This window comes from Hyla sarda, chromosome 2, assembly GCF_029499605.1.
Source record: "Hyla sarda isolate aHylSar1 chromosome 2, aHylSar1.hap1, whole genome shotgun sequence".
In the NCBI taxonomy this organism is placed as follows: domain Eukaryota; kingdom Metazoa; phylum Chordata; class Amphibia; order Anura; family Hylidae; genus Hyla; species Hyla sarda.
Window position 1 is genome coordinate 44,654,235 of NC_079190.1, and position 5,578 is coordinate 44,659,812.

The following is a 5,578-nucleotide window of genomic DNA, read 5'->3' on the forward strand; positions in this document are numbered from 1 at the left end:
TAAAAAGCATGAGGCAAAACCAGCATATTAGTGCAACATTTTTTTTACACTAACAGGCTGGTATAGACCTTAACTTTTCCTTTTCATAAGGGGTAAAAGGAGAAAAAGCCCCCCAAAATTTGTAATGCAATTTCTTCCGAGTACAGAAATACCCCATATGTGGCCCTAAACTGTTTCCTTGAAGTACGACAGGGCTTCAAAGTGAGAGAGCGCCATGAGCATTTGAGGACTAAATTAGGGATTGCATAGCGGTGAACATAGGGGGATTCTACGCCAGTGATTCCCAAACAGGGTGCCTCCAGCTAAACTCCCAGCATGCCTGGACAGTCAGTGGCTGTCCGGAAATGATGGGAGTTGTTGTTTTGCAACAGCTGGAGGCTCCATTTTGGAAACACTGCCGTACGATACGTTTTTTTCATCTTTATTGGTGGGGACAGTGTAAAGGGGTGTATATGTAGTATTTTACCCTTTATTATGTGTTAGTGTAGTGTAGTGTTTTTAGGGTACATTCGCACTGGCGGGGTTTACAGTGAGTTTCCTGCTAGGAGTTTGCGCTGTGGCGGAAAATTTGCCACAGCTCAAACTTGAAGCAGGAAACTCACTGTAAATCCGCCCATGTGAATGTACCCTGTACATTCATATGGGGGGGGGGGGAGGGGGAGGCAAACCTCTAGCTATTGCAAAACGACAACTCCCAGCATGCACTGGCAGACTTTGAATGCTGGGAGTTGTACTTTTGCAACAGCTGGAGGCACACTGGTTGGAAAACCTTCAGTTAGGTTCTGTTACCTAACTCAGTATTTTCCAGCCAGTGTGCCTCCAGCTGTTGCAAAACTACAACTACCAGCATGTATTGATCGCCGAAGGGAATGCTGGGAGATGTAGTTATGCAACAGCAGGAGGTATGCAACTACAACTCTCAGCATGCCGAGACAGCTGTTTGCTGTTTGGGCATGCTGGGATTTTCAGTTTTCCAACATCTGGAGGGCTAGAGTTTAGAGACCACTGCACAGTAATCTCCAAACTGTGGCCCCCCCAGATGTTTCAAAACTACAAATCCCAGCATGCCCAGACAGCTAACTGCTGTGTGGGCATGCTGGCAGTTGTAGTTTTGCAAGATCTAGAGGGCCACAGTTTAGAGACCACTGCACAGGGATCTCCAAACTGTAGCTCTCTAGCTGTTGCGAAACTACAAATCCCAGCATGCCGAAATGGCAAACAGCTGTTTGGGCATGCTGGGAGTTGTAGTTATGCAACATCAGGAGGGTTACAGTTTAGAGACCACTGTATAGTGGTCTCAAACTGTAGCCCTCCAGATGTTGCTAGGCAACTATTTGCCGGCTTCCAAGGATCCATGGAGCCTGCCGCACGTCATCGCCGCCGCCGAGCATCGCCGCCGGGGATCGCAGCCAAGGGTAAGTAACCGGCTGTTCACCGACAGTTCCCCTGCTCTGCCTGGACAACAGTGGGTGGGCAGAGTGGGGGGGGGACCCGAACGTTAATCCCCCGCCCCCAATCTGCTATTGGTCGATCGCTTCTGATTAACCAATCGCAGCGATAGGAGCGGTGGCACCCCTGCCACCTAACTTCTATCCCTTATTTTTCGGGTCACCGAGTCAGCGGAGACCCGTGTGACATGGAATCGTCACAAATCCTCGGTGTGAATTCACCAGCGATTTGTGGCGATCGCTGACATGGGGTGGTCTGAGGACCCCCCTGGGCATTGGCACGGGATGCCTGCAGATAAATATCAGCAGTCAACCCGGTCCGGTCCCCGCCCAGCACACGGGGGGGGGGGGGGGTTAACGGAAATTCCCACGGGCGTACAGGAATGCCCTCGGTCCTTAAAGGGTAGCTCCCTCCAAATACTATATAATCTAATATGTCCCTACCTAGTAGTAATCTAGCCCTAACCCCCTACCTGGATTCAAAAAAAATGTTCATCGCTTTAATAGAGCAGATTTAGTGCTTCTAAATCTGCTCTATGAAGCAGGGCAGGAAGCAGCGCTTCCCAACAGGCGCGACCTCACTGATGCCTTGCTGGGCGCTTGCTTCCGCCCTCACATCGTCTATGCATGAGTGTTATTTATCTAATAGGGTGCCTCAAGCTGTTTCCCAACTACAACTCCCAGCATGCCATGATTGCTATTAGCTGTCAGGCCATGCTGATAATTGTAGTTGTGAAACAGCTGGAGGCACCCTATTATCTAATGTCATAGTGACACAAGAATACCTCCCGCGAGCGCAATCGCTACCATCACTGCTAGCGGGGTCCCTGTGCCCACTAGCGGTGTCAAATGTGCCCCCCGCGAGAGAGATCGCTACCATCACCGCTAGCGGGGTACCTGTGCCCACTAGCAGTGTCACAAGAATGCCGAGCGTGGCTCTGTTCCCCGTCCCTGTGAGCTCTCAGGGTACGGGAATAGATTTAAAAGCCTCGCGCACGGCAAACGTAGTACTGCGCAGGCGCAGCACTACGCAAATAGCGTAGGGCTAACGTAGGAAGCACTAGGAGCCTGGCGTTAGCCCTACGCTATTTGCGTAGTACTGCGCATGCGCAGTACTACGTTAGCTGCGCGCAAGGCTTTTAAATCTGTTCCCGTACCCTGAGAGCTGAGAGGGACGGGGAACAGAGCCGCGCTCGGCATTCTTGTGACACCGCTAGTGGACACAGGGACCCCGCTAGCGGAGACGGTAGCGCTCGCGGGGGGCACATTTGACACTAGTGGGCACAGGGACAGGGTAACGGGGCGGGCGGGGCCGTGCTCCAGGCCAGTGGAGCTGGCCCCAGCTATTAGCGTGCTCGCTCTGGACTGTTTGATTGACAGGCGGGAGCGAGTACCGCAATGCCTGAATTTCGACTCATTGCCAGGCTGAAATGAGTCGAAATTCAGTAGTGATGTCACTGCCAAATGCATTCGGCCACTAGGAGGGCGACCCCTCGTGGCCGAATTTAAAAGTGATCTTAAACTTGTTTAAAATCACTTTTTTTAATTAAAGTATATTAGAGATATGTTGTAGTACTTAAGTACTACAACATATCAATTTTTTTACTTCATGACAGTGCCCATTTAACCCCTTTAGGACTCAGGGTTTTTCAGTTTTTGCACTTTCGTTTTTTCCTCCTTACATTTTAAAAATCATAACCCTTTCAATTTTCCACCTAAAAATCCATATTATGGCTTATTTTTTGTGTCGCCAATTGTACTTTGCAGTGATATTAGTCATTTTACCCAAAAATGCACGGCGAAACGGAAAAAAAAATCATTGTGCGACAAAAACGAAGATAAAACGCCATTTTGTAACTTTTGGGGGCTTCCGTTTCTACGCAGTGCATATTTCGGTACAAATGACACCTGATCTCTATTCTGTAGGTCCATACGGTTAAAATGATACACTACTTATATAGGTTTGATTTTGTCGCACTTCTGGAAAAAAATAATAACTACATGCAGGAAAATTTATACGTTTAAAAATGTCATCTTCTGACCAGTATAACTTTTTTATTTTTCCACGTACAGGGCGGCATGAGGACTAATTTTTTGCGCCGTGATCTGAAGTTTTTATTGGTATGATTTTTGTTTTGATCGGACTTTTTGATCACTTTTTATTCATTTTTTAATGGTATAAAAAGTGACCAAAAATGCGCTTTTTTTGACTTTGGAATTTTTTTTTGCGCGTACGCCATTGACCGTGCGGTTTAATTAATGATATATTTTTATAGTTCGGACATTTACGCACGCAGCGATACCACATATGTTTATTTTAATTTTTTTTTACACTGTTATTTTTTTATGGGTGATTCAAACTTTTATTAGGGAAGGGGTTAAATGACCTTTATTAACACTTTTTTTTTAACTTTTTTTTTGCAGTGTTATAGGTCCCATAGGGACCTATAAGACTGCACACACTGATCTCCTATGCTGATCACTGGCGTGTATTAACACACCTGTGATCAGTGTTATCGGCGCTTGACTGCTCCTGCCTGGATCTCAGGCACGGAGCAGTCATTCGTCGATCGGACACCGAGGAGGCAGGTAAGGGCCCTCCCGGTGTCCGGTCAGCTGTTCGGGACGCCGCGATTTCACCGCGGCGGTCCCGAACAGCCCGACTGAGCAGCCGGATCACTTTCACTTTCACTTTAGAAGCGGCGGTCAGCTTTGACCGCCGCTTCTAAAGGGTTAAAACCGCACATCGCCGCGGGTCCCGGCCGTTGATGAGCGCCGGGACCGACGCGATATCATGCGGAATCGCGGCGCGATCCCGCTTCATATCGCGGGAGCCGGCGCAGGACGTAAATATACGTCCTGCGTCGTTAAGGGGTTAAGTACCAGGGAGCAAGGTCGTACCCATATGCCCGTGGTCCTTAAGGGGTTAATCATCTCCCTTTGTGCTGAGTGTGCTGAGCTCCTGTGTGAGGGAGAAATCTTCACCAATCAGAGCTATTTTTATATTACAAATACTGGCAGGGTGACTAAAATACCAGCTGTGCTGATAAAATACCAGCCAGGTGGCAACCCTAAGTGTGTGACATGGTTGTAATAATTATTGGGGAGATTTATCAAAACCCGTGAAGGGGAAAAGTTGATCAGTTGTCCATAGCAACCAATCAGATTGCTTCTTTCATTCTTAACAAGACCTCTGAAAAATAGAAGAAGTGATCTGATTGGTTGCTATGGGCAACTGGTCAACGTTTCCTCTCCACAGGTTTTGATCCCTAATTGTCTTCATATCTAGGATGAGAATCTTCTGACACAGTGAGTAGCCAACCATTTCTGGGCATAAGACATCAGAACTTGCTGGGTGCCCTACGGTTGCCTGGACAACTGTACCCCCAGCACCAGCCGCCTCTCACCTCATCACATGGCGCAGATCGGGCAGCAGTTTTGGACACTTCTGTCATCCACATTTTGCTAACACTATTTTTCACACACACAAATAAAATAAATGAGTCGAACAAGTCAAAGAACAGTTTAAACAAAGGGGAACTTTATTTATTATTTATTGAAAAGTTTGTGTAGGGATTTTATGTAACCTCCATCACTCACAAAGAGCGGACAGTAACTAACTCAGGACAGGAAAAACCTCCAGAGGGGAGGAAACCTGTAGGGAATCCATGGCTACTGTACTGCCCTTCCTCTGGGCATACTAAAGGAGGTTACCTCTAGAATTTGGGCAAAGTGTCAGTGTATGTGCTGCCCCACAGCCTGGAAGGTGTGCATCTAAGATAGGAAAAGAAAAGAGAGATTAGTTACATGTTTATTATAGAAATGCACATGGAACTGGACAAAAAGATGTGATACTTACCAGTCACAGGCGGGTATGAATGTGTATTCCTAGGTTCCTACAGTTTAGGCCCCTCACTGATGACAATAGTGATGACATCACATGTGTGACCTCACGGGAGTTCTATTTGAGTCGTGCTGCTTTCTGATTGGCTGAAAATCAAAAATCCTTTTTAACATATTCTGCATGACTTATCTCAGGGATTTATGGCAATTTTTATTAAAATGGCTCACTCCCTGTGGGTACATTATATTTGTTTCTCCTAACCAGACACTCAGTATTTGTAATATCA

General features: G+C 47.0%; 1 long non-coding RNA gene across 1 annotated transcript; it reads right to left on the reverse strand.

Annotated features, from left to right (window-relative positions):
* Positions 1 to 4,967: 4,967 nt before the first annotated feature.
* LOC130357612 (uncharacterized) lies at positions 4,968 to 5,364 on the reverse strand. The gene is made up of 2 exons (XR_008889197.1): positions 5,308 to 5,364; positions 4,968 to 5,222 (listed from the first exon to the last, which is right to left on the reverse strand). It is a non-coding gene; the product is annotated as an uncharacterized LOC130357612 (long non-coding RNA).
* Positions 5,365 to 5,578: the final 214 nt, after the last annotated feature.